Raw genomic sequence first — 25,502 nt, 5'->3', positions numbered from 1 at the left:
CCTCTGCTTATATAAGGGTGATCCCCACCCACCCACCTACTCCCACCTTCCTGCTCTGGCATTCCCCTTCACTGGGGCATCTAGCCTTCACAGGACCAAGGGCCTCTCCTCCTATTGATGCCTGACAAAGCCATCCTCTGCTACATTTGCAGCTGGAGCCATAGGTAGCTCCATGTGTACTTTTTAATTGCATTTTCCTGTTCATCTTTGGGAGACTTATTTGTTTATTTTTTAAAAGACCTTTACCTATTTTATTATATTTTCCTGTGTCTTTATGTGATTTCTTTATTTCCTTTTTCAAGGCCTCTATCATTTTATGAGATTGGATTTAAGGTCATTTTTCTTGTGCTTCAGTTACGTACGTTAGGATATCCAGGGCTAGCTATAGTGGGGTAGCTATCCTCTGGAGGTGTCATATTGTCCTGGCTTTTGTTGATTGTGTTCTTCTAAGGACCTTTGGCCATCCGGATGGTTTTGGTCCCTCGATGTTGTTGTAGTTAGTATTAAAGGGAAGGTGAACCTTCAAATTCTGGTGTGGTAGCCCTCTAATGGGTAACCTTGGGCTGTATGGTTCAAGAGTTGCAGGTGGAATGATGCTGGGCACAGAGGTGACAGAAAACTGAAGATCCTCCTGAAATAATGGGCTTCTCAGGGCAGCTTGGTGTGTTTCTGGGTTGGTGGTGAAGTGGTGAATTCTAGGTGAATCTAGAAGGAGTTGATGAAAGGAAAACCATAATCAGGCTCTATTGTATTAAAACAAATCTTTCTTCAATTTAAAAATGATAAATAAAAAACAGTAGTCATTTTAACTCATCCCTTAACTATGCACACATTCATCTTTGTTATATTACAATAAACAGTCTAAATTGATAATCACAGTGTACACAAGATCACAAGAATATTTAATTCATTCAATAGAATAGTAAAGAGTGTTATTTGATTTAAGACCCTAGACAAGCAGCTGAGGTGCTTATTTTACATGCCAAAGCAGACCTGGCTTCCAGGTTATCCTAGTAAACCTCAGTCTCTACCTGTCACACCCTTTCCACAAGACTAGAATCTCAAGCCCATGTGCTGGACTACCCTTCCTGCAGAAGCTCTTCCCAATATAATTGAGCCACTGAGCCATTTTGTTCTCTGTCTCTGTCCCTGTCTCTGTCCCTGTCTCTGTCTCTGTCTCTCTGTCTCTGTCTCTGTTTCTGTCTGTCTCTGTCTCTGTCTCTGTCTCTGTCTCTGTCTCTCTCTCTCTCTCTCTCTCTCTCTCTCTCTCTCTCTCTTCCTCTTCTCCCTCTCCTCCCCTTTCTTCTCTTCTTCCTCCTTCTCCTCCTGTCTCTCTTTGCCTGCCATTGGTATGTCTCTTTCTCCCTTCAGAGTCCTCTCCCCATGGTGACTTTCCTGGGCTCAGTGAACTTGCCCAAGAGTAGCTTACCAATAACCTGCATCTAATAAAATCTAATCTGGATTAAACTGGCTCATTTCACAGGTGTAGAAACAACATAGTTGTTTTTGTTTTTTATTTTGGTGTTTGTGTGTGTGTGTGTGTGTGTGTGTGTGTGTGTGATTTATTGAATCAAACATGAATTTCTATATATCCTAACATCTTTCTTCATGCATCAGTATAGCACTTGGATAGAAATTGCTAGATGTGAGCAATAAAACAAAGTTATAACTTCTATATATCAATAAACATAGGATTGCATATTAATTAACACTCATTTCAAAATACAGATTTTAATGTCAAACCAAAGTTCATATCATTTTTAGCCAGTACAGATCAGGATATAATTTATTGTTCTCTCTGCTAAACATGCTTTTATTATAAGAGTAACAATTGTGTTAGACATTTTTTTTCTTTATTAACTTGAGTATTTCTTATTTACATTTCGAGTGTTATTCCCTTTCCCGGTTTCGGGGCAAACATCCCCCTAATCCCTCCCCCTCCCCTTTTTTATGGGTGTTCCCCTCCCCATCCTCCCCCCATTGCCGCCCTCCCCCCAACAATTTAGTTCACTGGGGGTTCAGTCTTAGCAGGACCCAGGGCTTCCCATCCCACTGGTGCTCTTACTAGGATATTCATTGCTTCCTATGAGGTGAGAGTCCAGGGTCAGTCCATGTATAGTCTTTAGGTAGTGGCTTAGTACCTGGAAGCTCTGGTTGCTTGGTATTGTTGTTCATAAGGGGTCTCGAGCCCCTTCGAGCTCTTCCAGTTCTTTTTCTGATTCCTTCAATGGGGTCCTATTGTCAGTTCAGTGGTTTGCTGCTGGCATTTGCCTCTGTATTTGCTGTATTCTGGCTGTGTCTCTCAGGAAATATCTAAATCCGGTTCCTGTCAGCCTGCCCTTCTTTGCTTCATCCATCTTGTCTAATTGGATGGCTGTATATGTATGGGCCACATGTGGGGCAGGCTCTGAATGGGTGTTCCTTCTGTGTCTGTTTTAATCTTTTCCTCTCTATTCCCTGTCAAGGGTATTTTTATTCCCCTTTTAAAGAAGGAGTGAAGCATTCACATTTTGATCATCCGTCTTGAGTTTCATTTGTTCTAGGCATCGAGGGTAATTCAAGCATTTCGGCTAATAGCCACTTATCAATGAGTGCATACCATGTGTGTTTTTCTGTGATTGGGTTAGCTCACTCAGGAAGATATTTTCCAGTTCCAAACATTTGCCTACGAATTTCATAAAGTCATTGTTTTTGATAGCTGAGTAATATTCCATTGTGTAGATGTACCACGTTTTTTGTATCCATTCCTCTGTTGAAGGGCATCTGGGTTCTTTCCAGCTTCTGGCTATTATAAATAAGGCTGCGATGAACATAGTGGAGCACGTGTCTTTTTTATATGTTGGGGCATCTTTTGGGTATATGCCCAAGAGTGGTATAGCAGGATCCTCAGGCAGTTCAATGTCCAATTTTCTGAGGAACTGCGAGATTGATTTCCAGAATGGTTGTACCAGTCTGCAATCCCACCAACAATGGAGGAGTGTTCCTCTTTCTCCACATCCTCGCCAGCATTTGCTGTCCCCTGAGTTTTTGATCTTAGCCATTCTCACTGGTGTGAGGTGAAATCTCAGGGTGGTTTTGATTTGCATCTCCCTTATGACTAAAGATGTTGAACATTTCTTTAGGTGTTTCTCAGCCATTCGGCATTCCTCAGCTGTCAATTCTTTGTTTAGCTCTGAACCCCATTTTTTAATTGGGTTATTTGTCTCCCTGCGGATTAACTTCTTGAGTTCTTTGTATATTTTGGATAAAAGCCCTCTATCTGTTGTAGGATTGGTAAAGATCTTTTCCCAATCTGTTGGTTGCCGTTTTGTCCTAACCACAGTGTCCTTTGCCTTACAGAAGCTTTGCAGTTTTATGAGATCCCATTTGTCGATTCTTGATCTCAGAGCATAAGCCATTGCTGTTTTGTTCAGGAAATTTTTTCCAGTGCCCATGTGTTCGAGATGCTGCCCTAGTTTTTCTTCTATAAGTTTGAGTGTATCTGGTTTGATGTGGAGGTCCTTGATCCACTTGGACTTAAGCTTTGTACAGGGTGATAAGCATGGATCGATCTGCATTCTTCTACATGATGACCTCCAGTTGACCCAGCACCATTTGCTGAAAATGTTATCTTTTTTCCGTTTGATAGTTTTGGCTTCTTTGTCAAAAATCAAGTGCCCATAGGTGTGTCGGTTCATTTCTGGGTCTTCAATTCTGTTCTATTGGTCTATCTGTCTGTCTCTGTACCAATACCATGCAGTGTTTATCACTATTGCTCTGTAATACTGCTTGAGTTCAGGGATAGTGATTCCCCCTGAAGTCCTTTTATTGTTGAGGATAGTTTTAGCTATCCTGGGTTTTTTGTTATTCCAGATGAATTGGCAAATTGTTCTGTCTAACTCTTTGAAGAAATGGATTGGTATTTTGATGGGGATTGGATTGAATCTGTTGATCGCTTTTGGTAAAATGGCCACTTTTACTATATTAATCCTGCTAATCCATGAGCATGGGAGATCTTTCCATCTTCTGAGATCTTCTTCAATTTCTGCCTTCACAGTCTTGAAGATCTTATTGTACAGATCTTTTACTTGCTTGGTTAAAGTCACACCGAGGTACTTTATATTATTTGGGTCTATTATGAAGGGTGTCATTTCCCTAATTTCTTTCTCTGCTTGTTTCTCTTTTGTGTACAGGAAGGCTACTGATTTATTTGAGTTAATTTTATACCCAGCCACTTGGCTGAAGTTGTTTATGAGCTTTAGTAGTTCTCTGGTGGAACTTTTGGGATCACTTCAATATACTATCTTATCATCTGCAAATAGTGATATTTTGACTTCTTCTTTTCTGATCTGTATTCCCTTGACCTCCTTTTGTTGTCTGATTGCTCTGGCTAGAACTTCAAGAACTATACTGAATAAATAGGGAGAGAGTGGGCAGCCTTGTCTAGTCCCTGATGTTAGTGGGATTGCTTCAAGTTTCTCTCCTTTTAGGTTAATGTTAGCAACTGGTTTGCTGTATATGGCTTTTACTATGTTTAGGTATGGGCCTTGAATTCCTATTCTTTCCAGGACTTTTATCATGAAGGGGTGTTGAATTTTGTCAAATGCTTTCTCAGCATCTAATGAAATGATCATGTGGTTTTGTTCTTTCAGTTTGTTTATATGATGGATCACGTTGATGGTTTTCCATATACTAACAATCCCTGAATGCCTGGGACGAAACCTACATGATCATGGTGGATGATTGTTTTGATGTGCTCTTGGATTCGGTTTGCCAGAATTTTATTGAGTATTTTTGCATCGATATTCATAAGGGAAATTGGTCTGAAGTTCTCTTTCTTTGTTGTGTCTTTGTGTGGTTTAGGTATAAGAGTAATTGTGGCTTCGTAGAAGGAATTCGGTAGGGCTCCATCTGTTTCAATTTTGTGGAATAGTTCGGATAATATTGGTAAGAGGTCTTCTATGAAGGTCTGATAGAATTCTGCACTAAACCCATCTGGACGTGGGCTCTTTTTGGTTGGGAGACCTTTAATGACTGCTTCTATTTCCTTAGGAGTTATGGGGTTGTTTAACTGGTTTATCTGTTCCTGATTTAACTTTGGTACCTGGTATCTGTCTAGGAAATTGTCCATTTCCTGAAGATTTTCAAGTTTTGTTGAATATAGGCTTCTATAGTAAGATCTGATGATTTTTTGAATTTCCTCTGAATCTGTAGTTATGTCTCCCTTTTCATTTCTGATTTTGTTAATTTGGACGCACTCTCTGTGTCCTCTCTTTAGTCTGACTAAGGGTTTATTTATCTTGTTGATTTTCTCAAAGAACCAACTTTTGGTTCTGTTGACTCTTTCTATGGTCCTTTTTGTTTCTGCTTGGTTGATTTCCGCTCTGAGTTTGATTATTTCCTGCCTTCTACTCCTCCTGGGTGTATTTGCTTCTTTTTGTTCTAGAGTTTTTCTGTGTGCTGTCAAGTTGCTGACATATGCTCTTTCCTGTTTCTTTCTGCAGGCACTCAGAGCTATGAGCTTTCCTCTTAGCACAGCTTTTATTGTGTCCCATAAGTTTGGGTATGTTGTACCTTAATTTTCATTAAATTCTAAAAAGTCTTTAATTTCTTTCTTTATTTCTTCCTTGAGAAGGTTATGATTGAGTAGAGTATTGTTCAATTTCCACATATATGTGGGCATTCTTCCCTTATTGTTATTGAAGACCAGCTTTAGGCCGTGGTGATCCGATAGCACACATGGGATTATTTCTATCTTTCTGTACCTGTTGAGGCCCGTTTTTTGACCAATTATATGGTCAATTTTGGAGAACGTACCATGAGGAGCTGAGAAGAAGGTATATCCTTTTGCTTTAGGATAGAATGTTCCATAAATATCTGTTAAGTCCATTTGGCTCATGACTTCTCTTAGTCTCTCTACATCTCTGTTTAATTTCTGTTTCCATGATCTGTCCATTGATGAGAGTGGGGTGTTGAAATCTCCTACTATTATTGTGTGAGGTGCAATGTGTGTTTTGAGCTTTAGTAAGGTTTCTTTTACGTATATAGGTGCCCTTGTATTTGGGGCATAGATATTTAGGATTGAGAGTTCATCTTGGTGGATTTTTTCTTTGATGAATATGAAGTGTCCTTCCTTATCTTTTTTGATGAATTATAGTTGAAAATTGATTTTATTTGATATTAGAATGGCTACTCTAGCTTGCTTCTTCCGGCCATTTGCTTGGAAAGTTTTTTTCCAGCCTTTCACTCTGAGGTAGTGTCTGTCTTTGTCTCTGAGGTGTGTTTCCTGTAGGCAGCAGAATGCAGGGTCCTCCTTGCGTATCCAGTTTGTTAATCTATGTCTTTTTATTGGGGAGTTGAGGCCATTGATATTGAGAGATATTAAGGAATAGTGATTATTGCTTCCCGTCATATTCATATTTAGATGTGAGGTTATGTTTGTGTGCTTTCAGTCTCTTTGTTTTGTTGCCAAGACGATTAGTTTCTTGCTTCTTCTAGGGTATAGCTTGCCTCCTTATGTTGGGCTTTACCCTTTATTATCCTTTGTAGTGCTGGATTTGTAGAAAGATATTGTGTAAATTTGGTTTTGTCATGGAATATCTTGGTTTCTCCATCTATGTTAATTGAGAGTTTTGCAGGATACAGTAACCTGGGTTGGCATTTGTGTTCTCTTCGGGTCTGTATGACATCTGTCCAGCATCTTCTGGCTTTCATAGTTTCTGGCGAAAAGTCTGGTGAGATTCTGATAGGTCTGCCTTTATATGTTACTTGACCTTTTCCCCTTACTGCTTTTAATATTCTTTCTTTATTTTGTGCGTTTTGTGTTTTGACTATTATGTGACGGGAGGTGTTTCTTTTCTGGTCCAATCTATTTGGAGTTCTGTAGGCTTCTTGTATGCTTATGGATATCTCTTTCTTTAGGTTAGGAAACTTTTCTTCTCTGATTTTGTTGAAGATATTTACTGGTCCTTTGAGTTGGGAGTCTTCATTCTCTTCTATACCTATTATCCTTAGGTTTGATCTTCTCATTGAGTCCTGGATTTCCTGTATGTTTTGGTCCAGTAGCTTTTTCTGCTTTACATTATCTTTGACAGTTGAGTCGTTGATTTCTATGGAATCTTCTATCCTGAGATTCTTTCTTCCATCTCTTGTATTCTGTTGGTGAAGCTCGTATATGTGGCTCCTTGTCTCTTCTCTTGGTTTTCTATATCCAGGGTTGTTTCCATGTGTTTTTTCTTCATTGCTTCTATTTCCATTTTTAATTCCTTCAACTGTTTGATTGTCTTTTCCCGTAATTCTTTCAGGGATTTTTGTGATTCCTCTCTGTAGGCTTCTACTTGCTTATTTATATTTTCCTGTGTTTCTCTAAGGGTGTTCTTCACGTGTTTCTTGAAGTCCTCCAGCATCATGATCAAATATTATTTTGAAACTAGCTCTTGCTTTTCTGGTGTGTTTGGATATTCCGTGTTTGCTTTGGTGGGAGAATTGGGCTCCAATGATGCCATGTAATCTTGGTTTCTGTTGCTTGGGTTCCTGCGCTTGCCTCTCACCATCAGATTATCTCTAGTGTTACTTTGTTCTGCTATTTCTGACAATGGCTAGACTGTCCTATAAGCCTGTGTTTCAGGAGTACTGTAGACCTGTTTTCCTGTTTTCTTTCAGCCAGTTATGGGGGACAGAGTGTTCTGCTTTTGGGCATGTAGTTTTTCCTATCTACAGGTCTTCAGCTGTTCCTGTGGGCCTGTGTCTTGAGTTCACCAGGCAGGTGGCTTGCAGCAGAAAAGTTGGTCTTACCTGTGGTCCCGAGGCTCAAGTTCGCTCGTGGGGTGCTACCCACGGGCTCTCTGCAGCGGCAGCCACCAGGAAGATCAGCGCCCCCCTTTCCGGGAGCTTCAGTGCACCAGGGTTCCAGATGGCCTTTGGTGTTTTCCTCTGGAATCAGTAATGTGTGCAGAGTGCAGTCTCTTCTGGTTTCCCAGGCATGTCTGCCTCTCTGATGGTTTAGCTCTCCCTCCCACGGGATTTCGGTGCAGAGAACTGTTTATTAGGTCGGCCCCTTCAGATTCTGGTGGTGTCTCAGATGCAGCAGACCTGCTACTCCTGGGTCCTCCTCTACGGGAACCCAGAGGCCATATACAGTTATCTCTTGGGCCAGGGATGTGGGCATGGGTGGGCAGTGTTGGTGGTCTCTTCCGCTCTGCAACCTCAGGAGTGCCCACCTGTCCAGGCGGTGAGGTCTCTCTCCCATGGGGTTTGGGAGCAGAGAGCTGCTGCAGGCAGGGATCGTGTTAGACATTTTAACAGACCCATTATATCACTCGTAAATTTTACTGAACCTGTAGCCATCTAAAAGATCATAATCCATGTAATTGTGATTTTTAGCAGTCATTTCTCAAGTTGAATTCTTTAAGCACACAGTTAATATTTTGTCTTTGCTTAGAGCATAAAATATAACAGAAACTGTGGATGAACTGAAATGAAAAAATTGTTAGTGAAAGATTTTTTAATATTAAGGCTAAGTGAAGGCTCATTAGAGATTTAGGCATAAAAATAAGTTATCCAGACAGTTTTTGATGTAGAGATTTCTTATAATTGTCACTTTTATATTGGCTATATATTTCTCAAATGTACTTTTACTATATGATACATTTCACTTAAAACCAAAAGCTAAAATATGAAAAATAGTAAACACAATCCAACCTCATATATGTTATGAAATAATATAACAATTAGAAATATCTTCCCTCACACAATTTTAGTTATAGAAAATTTTCACAAAGACCATGAAAACTTAAACTATAAAACGACAAATAAAATTGGACTGACAAAAAATTAAGAGATTTTTCTTCATACATCGCAAAGGAGAATCTCAGACAAAAGGAGTGTTCAAATTTATACAAGTGTACATAAAGCATTGAGTCCTTCGATAAGACCAAATTGCAGAGGAATTTTATCCCAAGAAGGTATCACACATAACTTTTATCCATCTTGCTGGAATATACATTTATACTTAGGACTTACTTTTGATCACAAACAATTGAAGGGCAAGAAAAGAAATGAATCAGAGAAAATTTTGATTGAATGAGTCAGAGATAGAATATGTCCAACTCTCAAGAGAACAGACAAGAAGGAGGCTACTTAAAGAAACATTGAGGGATAGAACGGAAATGGAATCTGTTGAGCTTAATGCATTAGAGTTGAGTCAGTTCAGTTCAATGAAGTTCAGCTGAAAGCATGTGAGTTCATTCATGAGTTCTGCTCAGTTTGTACAGTTCATGCAGTTTAGATCTATAGGGGCAGTCGAGAGCAGAGAATAAGAAGGAGTCAGGAGATTAAAATTGAGTGGGTTAATTCAAATTGAGAGAAGCCAATTTGAATCAGGCAGATTGTTAAGGATTATGAGTCCAAGCAGCTATGTTGAGTCAACCAGACAGAGTTCAGAAAGAACTAGAAAGGATGAGCTTATTCAGCAGTAAGCCTCGGGGATGACAAGTACATCCGGTGAACAAAAGTCGCTTTTATACCAGGTCGTCTTCTAGGTTCAAAGTGACGATTTATACTCTAAAAAATTCCATCTAATCTTCAAAGTTCTCAATCCTTTGGCTTTTATTTCTTGATTAGTATACTCATGACAATTTTATACTTAATGCTGTTTTTCATGTATTAGATTTTTGGGAATTAATGTTTTCCATTTAAATCAGATTTAAGCACTGCCATATTTTCCAGACATTGAGATAATCTCAGGTGGAGACTCTGCATTCTGAAGTGTCTGTTGTCTTATCACATAATTTAATCTACATTTAATTGTATTTCCCATTAAAATCATTGTTTTAAAAGTGTATAGTTATAGTCTAGAAAATGGTTAATTAGTAAAGTGCTTCCTATGCATGTATGAAGACCTAAATTCAAATGCCCAGAACCTATAAACGGCCAACGGGGTAACCTATATCTGCAATTCCTGTGATACTATGGCAGAATTGGAGAGGCAGATACAACAGCATCTCCAGAAGTTTGTGGAATAGTCACCCTGGATATGCTGTGCAATAGAGAGATCCTCCTTTAAACAAGGTAGATACTAATGACTGCCACCTGAAATTACTTGCCTTCAATTATCCTTGATCTCCACTCTCTTGCTGGGCTTACATTCAAACACATCATACACATACATATGCACACAGATTTTATATATATATATATATATATATATATATATATATATATATATATGCACTACTTATACACACAAACAATAGTCAATAAAGTCAATACCCTGATTTAAAAATATCCTACTAAGAATGGTATGCACTTACTACATGAAATGTTGGAAACAGCAATTTTGTTAGAAAAATACTCAAGTTATTCACACTCTGTTTTTGTTCTAGAAGATTGAAAGGGACCTTGAGACCCTGGATAAAATGTTGCCTATTAACTAACTTGCTTTTTCCTAAGTCACTCTCCACAGTACTTTCTTTTTATTCTAGGAATAACAGGACTGATTCTCTAATGTGTTTATGACAAGGAATCAAAATTATACACAGGCAACAAGAAAAATTTTATAAGAGATAACCCTACAGATTCTCATATTTGCAATGAAGACAGTGGCTCTTTGGGATTAGGATGCAATCAAGAACAGATATAATAATTATTACATGAGAGTATTAACATTCCTATTCATGATTCCTACAATAACAAATTCTTTGGAGACTTTGTGTAGAATCAAAAGGGAGAAAATGATCGACCAATTAGACCAGTGGCCTGACAGTCGCATTCTCTTTTAGCTGTCTGTGTGAACCACATCTTCCTGTTGGTTTCTATACAATCTCAAAGTCTTGAGCTCTTTGAAAATACATTTTGCATCATCAAGTTCCTTAATCTCATCTTTCCTATATAACCATTTGGCTAAATCTCTTTTCTGCTGCCTTTGCCACTTGTGTTGGTTAGTTTAGTTATTAATTTGAAATAACTTAAAATCACCTGAAAATCTCAGTGAGAAATTGCTTGGATAAAGTTGTCTTGTGGTCATGTCTGAAGGGAAATGTCTTGGTTATGCTAACTGATTTTACACTTCCTAGTCCACTCTAAAGAGCAGCATTTCATAGGCAAGAAATTCAGGACTGAAAAAGTGTATGGAGTCAGCGAGATAAGCAACAGCAAGAAGTCATGTATTATTCACTACAGGTGTGATATAAAAAGGAGCTTCAAGCTTTAACTATTAGTAAGCCAAACGAAGCCTTTGTCTTGTAAGACTGCATTTGCTGATGTCTTTTACCACTTTTCTTTTCTTTGACCCATTGCAATGGATGACAAAGTTAGGTCTATGGGGATCCATAGAGGCAGACAGTCTTTGGCTTAAAATACTGGTAAGAAATTCAGGAAGCACTGCCAAGTTAAGTACCAGAAATCCAGATCACTTATACTTACTAAGTTATGGGATGTTACATCGAATAGTCCTTTTGGAAATTTTCACAGAATGCAAAATGTGCTTTATTCCTCCCTTTATTTCAGGAGAATCCTTTCCTCCATCTGTTTGAGAACTAAGATATTTATAGCATAATAAAAAGAAATACAATGACAATAACAATAAAGAAGAATTCACACAAATATATATCTAACTCCCCAAAACCTTTAATTTTGATCTTTAGAATTCATCCATGAATAAGTGAGATGATAGGAAGAATTATTTCTCTGTTCTTTGATTAAAATGTTCTTCATGTTTCTTGCTATATATTATAGTGCTTCAAGATCATTCTGTAAAGCTTAAATGTCTGAGGAAGTCTTACAGTATTGAATCATCCACATACACAGAACAGCAAATATTATTTAATCATAACATTCCTGAGATTTATCAAGAAACTATTATTTAAAGAGAATCTGATAGGAAGAGGTAAAGAACCAGAATTGCCTTCATTTCTATATGTTTCTTTCGATATTCCTTTTTGATATAAGCAGTTAATTTTCTATTTACCAAATAAGCTACACTTTCAAACATTGTTGCTAAGGACAAAAAGATTTATGGTGATAGTTTTAGTGTAATAGCATGCCTTTCTTTTTTCTCTCTGATACTTTTATCACTAAACCATTACTATAAATTATTTGGTCTCCTATCAAGTAAAATTCATTTAAACTGCTTGATATAGGCTTCTTAATCATTTTTAAGTTTTTCTGACCTTACACAAGAAATGATATTTTCATTTTGGAAAAAAAAGCATTTTATTTACACATATCATTTTTCATATCAAAATAGATCCCTCCAAGTTATTTTCTTAAGAATAATACTAAATAATATTTTTATAAAATCATTGTTCTCTCCTAAGGAAGTGTGATACATAAGATAGTTTTCAATATTATATTGAAAACAGTCTGAAACTGTAGAGACACAAAGATGTTGAGAGTATGCATAGGAGCAAAACATAACATAATAGTAAGTAGCTATGAATAAATCAGTTAAGCCCAATCCTCAGGTTAGTTTCACAGATTTTACAGTTGATTTTAATGTGCCCATTTTTTGTTCTTTATCTTTCGATATCTTTCACTTCTGTAACTCTTTCTTCTAAACCCTGTACATACAGAAATTAATTGTTGACAAATTAAAATGTATGTACATTTATATATAGTTTATAAAATATTTTAATACATGTATAAACTCATATTCCAGTATTCAAATTCTATCTAAATTTGACTTTCTGACACATTAAAAAAAGTTGTCCTTGGACTAAGAAAGTTATAAAGTAATTTTCCTTGAAATAATACTAAAAATTTGAATAATTATCAACAGTTTGCTGAGCTTGGTGGTTCTTATCATGAGCATTTGAGAGACTAAGGCAGAGGATCACTCAGGTCAGTTTGGTTTACATAGTAAGTTCTAGCTTTAAACAAGAAAACAGTCAACCAAAGAGTACACATGGAGGGATCCATGGCTCCAGCCATATATGTAGCAGAGGATGGCATTGTCTGCATCAATAGGAGGAGAAGCCCTTGGTCCTATGAAGGCTTCTTTCCCCAGTGTAGGGGAATGACAGGGTGCTGAGTGGGTGGTAGAGCATCCTCAAAGAAGTAAGGGGAGGGGGGAAGGGGAGGGAGCTTGGGAGAGAGGGAAAAAGGAATATCCTTGGAAATGTAAATACATAAATAAAATATCCAAGAAAAAGAAAAAAGAAAAAGACAGCACATTGAAAATTCTCTGCTTACTGAGAACAAGAAGACAACATGAATATTTCAAAATTATTTAATTTTCAAAAATATCTCATATTGGCTACATGAGAAAATGGTTTAGTGTGAGAATAAACCCTAGGGCAACACTTGGATTTATGTTCATCATAGTCTGCCAACACAATATCATTACTTCACATTCAAAGTGAAATCAATAGCAAATCATTTGACTTTGTAATAGAAGAATTGTAAGATGCCACCAACTTAATAAAAAAAGCTATCACAATAGAGATTTCTATACACAATACATAAAAACACTGTGAATGATTTCAACATCAAGTACAAGGACTGTCAAAACTCTGGCTTTTAAAGGGGTGAATATGTGTAATGTCATATATCATATGCATAAAATTCATGTGTATAATATTCAAATGTATATGTACATAATACAAATGTATTATTTAAGTTGAGAAGTGTTTTGACATGAAAAATACAGAAAACAGCTATAAACATTTCCTCTTAAGTTGTCAGGCTATTATGGAATTAAAAGTTCTATGTACATTTTTGTAGCTGGTGTTAATTTACCTAGTTTTGGTCTGAGAGTAGAATTAAAGTCATAAAGCAACTGCTTTATATGTTTGTATACTTTTGACTCTTTCAACTACAGTTATTAGCAAAAGTTAGGGCCCTTATATGTCTGTTTCCAGAAACCAAAAAAAAAAAGTCAAACTTTGAGCTAGAATGTATTACATGTTTCTAATACATATAAAGGTTATATTCGTAATTTTTTCTGTCAAGCATGTTACAATGTGTCAATCTCAATATATGTTGTATGTTTTTTTTGTTGTTGAGACATGAAAATTTTCTATTCACATCAGCTAGACACCAATAACAAATCAAAAAAAATTCTTCCCAAGTCTATATTAGTGAACTAATATATTTGTGGACATTATTTATAGAGTATTGGTAAAAAGGTACTTCGGGGATGCAGTTGAATGAAAACAACCATATCTCACACACACACACACACACACACACACACACACACACACAAGTCTACCACTGCATGAGTGATAACTCTTGTAAACATCATCCCTAGAGTTTGCACTTAGATATAGTAGTGACTGTTGACACCTATATAACCTAAGGAACATAAGGTACATTGACAGATGCTGGCAAGGATGTGAAGAAAGAGGAACACTCCTTCATTATTGGTGGGATTGCAGACTGGTACAACCACTCTGGAAATAAGTCTGGAGGATTCTCAAAAAATTGGACATTGCACTACCTGAAGACCCAACTCTAACATTCCTGGGCATATACCCAAAAGATCCCCCAACATATAACGAAAACACATGCTCCACTATGTTCATAGCAGCCTTATTTATAATAGCCAGAAGCTGGAGATAACCCAGATGCTCTTCAACAGAGGAATGGATACAGAAAATGTGGTACATCTACACAATGGAGTACTACTCAGCTATCAAAAAAATGACTTCATGAAATTCATAGGCAAATGGATGGAACTAGAAAATATCATCCTGAGTGAGGTAACCCAATCACAGAAAAACACACATGGTATGCACTCATTGATAAGTGGATATTAGCCCCAAAGCTCGAATTACCTAAGACACAGTCCATGGACCCATGGAGTTCAAGAAGAATGACCAAAATTTGGATGCTTCAGTCCTTCTTAAAGGGGGGGGCAGGCAAAAATATTCATAAGAGGAGATCTGGAGACAAAGTTTGGAGCATATATATATATGTATGTATATATATATGTATACATAAATATGTGTATATATATATGTGTGTGTGTGTGTTTGTGTGTGTGTGTGTATGTATATGTAACACCAAAACTAGACAATATTGATGAAGCCAAAAAGTGAATGCTGACAGGAGCCTGATATAGCTGTCTTCTGAGAGGCTCAGCCAGAGCATGACAAAAATGAGGGGAATGCTAGCAGCAGGGTCCCCACTGGGAGTTATAGAAAGGATTGAAGAAGTTTAAAGGGCTTGCAACCCCATAAGAACAATACCAATCAATCAGAGCTCCCAGAGACTAAACCACTACCCAAACAGTACCCATGGACATGCCCATGGCTCCAGCCCCTTATGTAGCAGAGGATGGCCTTGTTGGGCACCAATGGGAGGAGAAGCCCTTGGTCCTGCCAAGGGTGGACCCCCCACCCCAGTGTAGGGGAATGTCAGGGTGGGGAGGCGGGAAGGGAGGGTGGTTGGAAAGGGGGAACACCCTTATAGAAGAAAGGCGAGGGGATGGGATAGGGGGCTTATGGCCCAGAAACCGGGAAAGGGAATAAAATTAGAAATGTAAATAAAAATATCAATTAATAAAAAGAATAAAGAAAGGCAGATTGCATCTTGTAAGTTTCAGAATTTTCCTTAACCTTATGGCTTATGTTCCACTTCTGTGTCTTTTAATTGTCTTTACTTTCTATGTTTTATTTTAATTTTCTTTTAATTTTAAACATTCAAAACCAAACAGCATACTATACAGAAAATAACCAAAATTTCTAAACTATCCTCTTATCTCTAGAGGGAATGTTCCAGTTATGTAGCAATGTTTACACAGCAATTTAAAATTACCTTGTGTATGACCTAAATGTTAAAGACCATCCAAGCTTCAGTTATGCTTTTATAACATTATACTGGTTTTCTTTCACTTGAGCATTGTATCACCTTAAGGCAATAAATTTCAATAATATCTTGATAGGTGTATTAGAGTGAACAGAGAAATCTGAAGACAAGCAATCAGCTATCAAAACATTCATCCATTCAGTAAACATTATTATCAAAAGAGTACTTTGAGGAGCCTAAAACTTAAAGTTGTAATATCAAAGATCCCAACAGTAGATACAGCAGCAAGACTGAAATATAAGAATTGAGCAAATGTTGAAAAAATGACATCAATAAATTCATTTAACTACACATGCTTTCAAACAAGAGTTCAGACTTTCTCCTTTGAAATAAATCTGAAATTTTTGAACATAACATTTTTTTATTAATTATTTGGAAATTTCACATCATGTACCCTTTTGACTTCCCCAGGTCCCTCCCAAAATTAAGGGAAAAATAGTGTAATTATTGTTGCCCATGCACGCATTGGAACTTAGTCAAACTCATGGTGGCCAATCCCTTAATGAAAATCGTGTCCTTCCCAACGTGCACCCAAGCCCAAAGCCATCAACTGTGGAGAGCTACACCTCAGCACCCTTAACACAATGTCTAAATGTTCTCTTAGTTGGCTTTCTGTCTAAGCTGTCACTTTTTTTTTTTCGTGCTGATGCTGCAGACCTTGTGGATGGCTGTGGTCTGTGCTGTTCCCAGAAACCATGTGAAAGTCCATGATCCATGTTCCCACTGATTTTAAAGGGCAAGGATGATAGTTTTGCAGTTGTATCGATGACTGCAGGCTCAAAGTTGGTGAAGAGGGACAAAGAAAGCGTCTGTGACAGCCCATATAACCAATCCCAATCCACCAAAAATGTGTTTCTTTTTTTCACAAGATAGAACCTTTTATAGGTAGAGTCTAGACTTCAGGCCACCTTTCCTACTATCTTTGTGAAATGAAATTTCTCTTTAGCAGTTGCAGTTTCTTAGCATTTATAGTCTTTTTTTGTGTTGTTGTTGCAATGTTTAGCTTGTGCACTCCTCCTCATCAGACATCATGGTTTTCTTCTCCCCTTTCCGCACTTGTTGCTCTCCTACACTTCAGATATGAATAGGGCCTGAATGATGATCTTGCCCTGAAATTCCTCCTGCTAAGCAAATTAGGCATTGCTTCTTCAGTCATTCTTATTCAAGCTCTCAGGACAGGAAATATGTAGTTAAATTCTTTGCCAAAGTAAAAGCTGAATGGCATCTCATGTACTTCTCTATCAGGCACTACTCACCTTCCTCTGATAAAGTTATTTTTCTCAATGCTCTGAACAAACACATAAAATTAAAGGCAGATTTAAAGGAGTAAAGGTGTATTCTGGAATACTCTCTTCTCTTTCCTGCCTCTGTATCTAACACCTGGCTCTCTTTCAGATTCATGGCCTCTTTTTTTCATTAGTTATGGCGAGCATAAATTCATGTGTATGTGTCTATTTATTATAATTATGGCCACTTCATTCTGAGTAATGTTACCTGGACATAGGTTTTCAGTTCTGTCATTTGGTATTGGATAGTAATTGGGGTGTTCTCCCCTGGAAAATAGTATTTCTTTACTCTTAACACTCTATAGCTGCCTGTAGATGCTTGTGAAAGGTAAGGGCTCTCCTGAAATTTCGCCCATACAGTTTGTCATGTCTATTGTTGTTCTTGTTCAGATCATGGTTAAGCAGACATGTTGGTGAAAATTTATGTGTATAGCTTCTGATACTACCAGAAGACACACTCTCTCTGATCCTCTGGCTCTTAGAACTGTTTTGGGCCATCTTGTACAATGTTTCTCAAGCCTTAGGTATGGGAAGTTTTTGTACATCTATCCATTGGCACTGGACTTCACAACTGTCTAATTCATCAGTCATGTATTTTTTTATTTTTGTTTTTTTAATGGACTTTATCTGTTACAAAGAGAAATATTCTTGATAAAGTGTGAGGAATATGCTTATTTATGATTAGAAGACAAATATTTAGAATATGGTTATAGAATATGTTATTTTAATAAAGCAGCAATTGTGGATTCTTATTATAGTTCCATGACTTCCCTATCCTTGAATTGTTGGCTAGTTTCCCAGTACAAGGCATGGTTTTTGTTTTGTTGAGTAGGTCTTAAGTCTAATTAGAAAGATTTTTAGTTATGGTCAGCCTGTGTATAACACTACTGCAATCCTTGGTTTATCCAGCATGCTGGTCATTCTAGTGTTCCAGAAGAAGCACAGCTTAATTCTTTCCCTATGTTATATCAAAACTGAAAATACAACTTTCAGAAGCTACAAAACTAGTACTAGCCTATAAATCATCCAAATAGCAAATTACAAAATATGGTCAAATATGAAAAGAATACGTTCCTTGACATGGGTAGCACAGAGAAGGCACAAGGAGAAGGTATTTTGATAATAAGCTGGGCTTGCCCCAAACAAATTCCATCAGAAAAAATCACATTTTCTCTAAATAAAATATACACACATTAATGTTTACACATAGCATAGAACTTAATTGATACACAGTATTACTCTATGGCAAGAATTTGGTGAACTATTCCTAAGCCTTAAAGGTATGTTCTCAGGGTTCTCTATTCATATTTGGAATTTATGTATTTATTTATTTACATCCAAATTTTGCCGCTCTCCCAGGGCCCTCCTCCTTCAGATCTTTCCCCCTCCCTCTCCCCTTTGCCTCTGAGGTGTCCTCCAGTGGGGCATCTTTCTTCCTTCGGGCATCTCTCTTCCTTGGCTCATCAAATCTTTACAGGATTAGGTGTATCCACTCCTACTGAGGCCATACAAGGCAGTCTATATATATATATATATATATATATATATATATATATATATATATATATATATATATGTTTGAGGGTCTTTAGACTAGCCCGTTTGTGCTCTTTTGTTGATCGCTTAGTCTCTGGGAGCTCCCAGGAGTCCATGTTAGTTGTCAGTGTTGGCCTCTATGGGGTTACCATCCCCTTCGATTCCTGCAGTCCTTCTGCTAACTCTTCCATAGAAGTCCCTGACCTCGTCCTATGGTTGGCTGTACATCTGCAACTGTCTCAGTGAGGTACAGGTAGAGCCTCTCAGAGGACAGTCATGCTAGGCTCCTGTCTGCAAGCACAACATGGCATCAGTAATGATGTCAGGAGTTGATGCCCATCAGTGAAATGGGTGTCAAGCTGGGGCAGGCACTAGTTGTGTTTTCCTGCAGTCTCTGCTCCATTTTTGTCTGAATTTCTTTTATAAAGGAACAATTATATAGGGGAATTGAGCACATTGGTATTGAGGTATATTAAAGACAGATGGAAATTTTCACTGTTATTCAGACCTGCATAGGAGAGCTTTCCATCTTCTGAAGTCTTCTTTGATTTCTTTCTTCAGTGATTTGTAGTTTCTGTCATACAGTTTTTTCACTTGCTTGGTTGGAGTTACACCAAGATATTTTAAATTATTTGCATATTTGGTATTTTATTACTACTCTGCAATACAAGCATATTTCTACATGTAGAACTTTAAGATTATTGCTAATAAATAAAATATTTAATGAGCACATATAATGGGTCAAGTTTTAAAGTCAAGTAGCAATAATACTTGTATATTTTGGTATGGTAAAACTATTTAGAACTAATTGCTTGATGTCAATTAATAATATGATACTGTTATAATTTAATGTCAGTTAACTCATATCTTTACAGAATAAAATGTATCATCCAGTTAAAATTGGCAGTAATCAGATAGTCTTTCATATTAATTTAACAATCTAATGTTGGTATGGTCAAAATTATATAATTAGTATATGTAGACATTTTTTCTCTTAGGTGTATAAGAATTTATTTTAATTTTCCATTTTAGAGCTGAGAATATTATTATAGGGCTTAATCAGTTCTTTAATTATGATAATTTAGCAAATTCACTGATGACCATTTAAAAACACTTCCTAAAATAGTATTGTATTTTGAAATTGCATAATGTAGTTTAGTTATCCAAGATAAGATCTAAAAATATTAATGATTTTCATTCTATTTTTTTTTGCAATTTTAGTTTGAACTTTCCTTATTCACTTTGAAAAGTGACACATCTCTAGATAAACAGGGATCAACTAATTAATATAACAGATTTGTAATTGAAATATGTTTCTTTATACTTGATATTACTTGTAACAACTTGTAATTAAATTGAACTTCAGGTCAACTGGCAAACTTTGAGAAAATATCTGAAGTCTTATATAATCATAGCTTTCTCTAAAGGAATCTTTATGTGTGTGCTGTCTAAAGTTATAGGTGAAATATGCTTCTTTTATTTGATCTTCAATATTAAAAATTCATCCTTCTGTAATTACTTCCATCCTAGAAATTGCAGTGATATTCACATAAGATTATTCCCTATGGGCATTTGAGAGCACACCAACAGACTAGATTGGACTATTGCTTAATTGGTCTCCCACTTGATGATGAGTAGGATCTAAAAAGTGGACCTAATATATTTGTGTAATTCTCAATAAACACCCTCGTCTAGTTGTTAAAATTCAAATATTCATATTGTTCTCTGAAAACAAATAAATTACGTCCTTTGGTGGTGGTATCTTCGGAGCTATTTTAAGTCACTAAAATGTAGCACTAAAATTTAAATACTTAGACATTACAGGAGTTTCAGCAAGATTTGACCCAAAAAGAAGCTGATACCATTGTTTTAGGATACAAAAAAGTATTTTTAAATCATTTTATGAAAACAGATATCTTGACTGTTTTGAATGTGAAACTTGTATAGTAGTTACTGCCATATATTTCACAAACAGGTCCTTATTTGTAAGAGATATTACAGTAACCTGAAATGCTCAAGATCCCCAACTTGGAAAAAAAAACCTTGTTCCTTCTTGAGATATAATATTTATAAAAACTTAAATGAAGAGATTAAAACTTGAAGCATTTGTTTATTATCTACCATTTCTTCTGTGATGCACTAGAAAATTCTGAATATTTCACTCTCACAAATGATCAATTAACCTCATAAAAATTCACACACTGTATTAAAGATACATATATACTTAAAATTAAGCAAGATTTACCTGTAAAATTACATAAGTACATAAGAGCCAAACTAAAATTCACAAAGTTGGTGCCTGAAAACAACACATATTATAACTTCTGTAATTAATTGTCCATGAATTATCTTATCAGGTTTAGAAATATGTGATAAATGTGTACAATAGATTTTTTACCTCAAAAGAGGCTGAATTAACATAAAACTATAAACTCCCCACCTGTTTTTTTTAATTTAAACCACTGTTGTAAGGAGAGCATAAGTCATAAATAATATGTTAAGTCATAAATATATATTAAGGAAAGTAAAGGTGGCAACAAGTGGTACAGATATGATACAAATGAGAAAATTTTTGGGAACTGTACACAAATAAATCAAAAGAATCTTCTTAGACTAGAGTCCCACAGACAGTCAAACAGGGGTGTGTTTTGAGGACAGTGCTCAGCAGTCTGGATAATAGGAAGGAATCACTGAATACAGGCAAGGAAAGTGATGTGCATGCCCCTGTAACAGGAAGCCGGGTACCAATCACAGCAAGGTAAAAGGGGAAAGTGAATGGTTATCAGTCACCAGAGATTCATCAAGCCTGATTTTTCTCAAGATACCAGACATCAACATATGCGACTCTCTTTCTAGTCAAATACTACTTTTCAATTCAAATTATTTTATCATGTAACAGTTTCTAGTTGCATACCAACCAAAACCACATCAACTACTAGTTCCCTTTGCTTTAACAGATCAAGAAAGTTCTTCACCTGTTTTTCAGTTTCCGTGTAATTATTCTTCTTCTCTGAATAACACAGTTGTGACCCAGATACTGACAAGATACTTTCAATTTATTTTCTTTAGATTCAGGATTAACTTGGTCTTCTGAGTTCTATTATTTCAAGTGCTGAGCCATTGTAACAAGCCTTGTCTTTTTTATTTCTTTTTCTGAGAAATACCATATGATTTATTCTGTTCCACAGCATTTAATGTGGAAGGAGTACATGAAACATCATAGAAACAATCAAAACACCTGTTGTGAAAATTCAAGTATTTAGTGTTTCAATAGATCTATAATTTAAAGAAGTATCTTTTCTGGAGTGTACAAGTGAGAAGTAATGATATAAAATGAAATTCTAGAAATACCTAAAAGTATAAAAAAGCAATCATTATCCCTTAATATGTATTGTGGTAAAATAGCTCTGAGGTACTGTGTTTGTGTTTATAAAGTAGCTAATCTGTTCAGTAAATTAATATAAAATATTTCATTATTATTTTCTAATTTAGTAAATATAAAGCTTCATAAGTGTCTTCAAAGGTATGTGACTTTTAATAGACCTCCATAAATATTTACAATTGATTTAATCAACAATACATTTGTAAACAGATGTTCATCAGGATTTTTTAAATTTTATTTTCTTGTATATTTTATGTATTTACATTTCAAATGTTATCCCCTTCCCCCCTCCAATACCACGTCTACCCTCCCCTGCTTATATGGGAATGCTCCTACTTTTACCCACCCACTCCAACTTCAATGCCTTGGCATTACCCTACATTGGATAAATGAGGCTTTTCTTCCTATTGATGCTGGACAATGCCATCCTCTGCTACATATGGGACTGAAGTCATGGATCCCTCCATGTGTACTCATTGTTTGAGGGTTTAGTCCCTGGGACCTCTGGTGGGGTCTGGTTGGTTGATATTGTTCTTACTATGGTGTTGCAAACCCCTTCACCTCTCCTTCAATCTTTTCTCTAACTTTTTCATTGCGGTCCCCTTGTTCAGTCCAATGGTTAGGTGCAATCATCCTAATCTGTAGTAGGGCTCTAGTACAGCCTCTCAGGAGACACCCATATCTGGCTCCTGTCAGCAAGCACTTCTTGGCATCAGCAATAGTGACTACATTTGGTGGCTGCATGTGGGATGTATACCCAAGTGGGGCAGTCTCTGGATGATCTTTTCTTCAGTTCCTGCTTCACTCTTTGTCCCTGTATTTCCTCCTGTGAGTATTTTGTTCTTCCTTCTAAGAAGGAATGAAGCATCTGCATATTGGTCTTCCTTCTTCTTGGGTTTCATATGATCTGTGAATTTTTTCTTAAGTATTCCAAGCTTTGGGGCTGATATCCACTTATCAGCGAATGCATACCATGTGTGCTTTTCTGTGATTGGGTTACCTCACTCAGGATGATATTTTCTAGTCAATCCATTTGCCTAAGAACTTTCTGTAGTCATTGTTTTTAATAGTTCAGTAATATTCCACTGTGTAGATGCGCCACAATTTTTGTATCCATTCCTCTGTTATACATCTGGATTCTTTTCAGATTCTGGCTATTATAAATAAGGCCACTGTGGACATATTGGAGCATGTGTCCTTGTTATATGTTGGAGCTTCTTTTGGGTGTATGCCCAGGTTAGCAAGGTTTTAACAATGTGATTATAAGTGTGATCATCATGGGAAGAACCATGTATACATAATATTATACTTATAATGCATGTGCTAGGTCTCTGGTAATTACTTATATTGATCAAAATTAGCTATTTGTTTTGCTGCAATTTTTTTCACATTACCTAGTAGCATGTTAGTTTGTATTACCACCAAGAGAATGGAATATTTCTCACTTTTATTTTCAAAGATGGTTTCTTTCAATTCTCAGGTAGCTCTACTTGTCAATTGCACAATAGAAACTATATTAGATTCATTAAAAACACTTTAATTGGAATATTCTGATTAGTACATCAGTCAAAATGTAATATACTTGAATAAAATGTTGTATCAATGTTTTTGTTTAATAATCTAAGTCTTTGAATTAATAAATATTTATATAATTTGTACAAATGCCCATGTATGCCATGACACATATGGGGAAGTCATAAGTCATCTGTGTCTTATTAAAATGAATCAAAATCAGGTCATAGGGCTTTGTAGAAAAAAATTTGTGGGCTTAGCTGTCCTCTCAGCTCTGCATTATAATTGTTGTAGCATCTTGTATATTGTAGCATTAAATTATATAATCTAAGTGAAATATTGTTCTGCTCAGTAATATTTTATTTAAATTTCCACAATTTTTAATGTTTTGGGATTTTAATATTTAATTAAAAGTAAATTTTATCATAATATATGTGTATATATATGTCTCTGTGTGTATATATAAACAAAAATATTAACCACCAAAATATTTTAAGAAAATATGAGGATTTATGTATTAAAATGGAATAATATGGGTTTTGTCAAGAGATGTAACAAGTGGCAGAAACTAGAAAAATATTATTAAGAATATTTAAATCTCCTTACTGGTTTACCAGATTTGAAGGTAAGACATTATTGCAAAAGGCACATAGACTTTGGGATAAAGGACTTGGAGGACTAGGGCTTGAATTGACCTAGAAGCCTACTCCCTAAGGATTAACTCTCATAGTATCTGAAGATGTTATACAACATGTCAAGGGAGAAAAGCAATCAATAGTATTTCAAGCTGCAGAGGCTGTGAACCTCAGCAGTGAACAGCACAGCAAGATATCCCCAAGAGTACAATAGTGGCACTTATATTTGGAGTTAACCAAGAGCCATCTAATTGGATTTATGGATGACTCAAAAGGAAGGAACTCATGCCAGGTACTGCAAAGCTCACAAACTACCTGTGGATAATGATGTCATGGACCCTGAAAAAATATACTTCAAATTTGCTAAATCAATACAATTCAAAATTGCATTTTAGATACTGAAATCCCTGGATAAGAAGAGTAGGTCAGGCCCCACAACAACAACAACAACAAAAACTTCTTTTTATAACAGATGAAGACCATTACTTAAGCACTCTACTGCCCCAAATGAACAACAAATCATAATTATCCAGCCCCAACTGCTCCATCTACAGCACAACTCCTACACCTAATATGCAAAAATCACTACAAAAAAATAATGTAAGAATCAGGGATGCAACTTATTGTCTTCTATACATGACAGCAAAGCTATACTCATAAAATCTCAAAAACATGGTTGCCTAAATATGACCTTCGCAATAACAAGTGATTGCCATGATGAAGAGTATGAGGAAAATTTTACAAGGCCATGACCTAGATGAAGAGCTACACTCATTTAATGCCTGCTAAGGGATGGTTACTCAGTTGTCACAAGAGTAGAACACGTGTACACTTGTGCACAAGTGTGTGTGCCTGTGTGTGTGTGTGTGTGTGTGTGTGTGTGTGTGTGTGTGTGTGTGTGTGTGAACAAGGAGGTTAGTAATTTGGGAGAAAGGAGGCAGTAAGAAGAGAAAGAGTAACCTTTTACCTCCTTTATTAACTTCAGTTGTATTATTTATTGACAGTTTTTTTTGAAACAGAAAACTCTTTATTACTTTTCATATTCTTCCACATAAACAGAACAGAGCAAAGGCCAGTCATAGCTCATTCAGTATTCATTCCTTTTTAGATAGAAATATTGTCAGTTTGTCCTTCTGTTACCTTGAGTCCATGATGGAATATGAAGCTTTAACGCTGAATGGGTCCCTTAGTGAGATTTCTTTACTCTGCAGCATTGTTGCATTCTCTGGACTTTGAAGAGGTTGCCACGTGAAGAGTCTGCCTGCCTGTAATACCTCCTGTTTATTAAAGCTTTATTACCCAACCCCCGTAATCCCACCTAAACTCTAGAGATAAAGGTCCTCCGATTATGTTCTCACATTTCCT

General features: G+C 36.4%; 1 long non-coding RNA gene across 2 annotated transcripts in view; it reads right to left on the bottom strand.

Moving 5' to 3' along the window:
• Nucleotides 1-436: 436 nt before the first annotated feature.
• The window catches only part of LOC108352547 (uncharacterized), a 209,642-nt gene continuing 184,576 nt past the window's right edge, over nt 437-25,502 (bottom strand). For both annotated transcript variants that reach the window (XR_010057042.1, XR_001840847.3), the window contains exon 5: nt 437-705. This is a non-coding gene — a long non-coding RNA (uncharacterized LOC108352547). The remainder of the gene's footprint in view (nt 706-25,502) is intronic.

This window comes from Rattus norvegicus, chromosome 13, assembly GCF_036323735.1.
Source record: "Rattus norvegicus strain BN/NHsdMcwi chromosome 13, GRCr8, whole genome shotgun sequence".
Classification (NCBI taxonomy): Eukaryota; Metazoa; Chordata; class Mammalia; order Rodentia; family Muridae; genus Rattus; species Rattus norvegicus.
The sequence above is the reverse complement of the archived record's forward strand: the minus strand, read 5'-3'. Positions and strand labels throughout refer to the sequence as shown.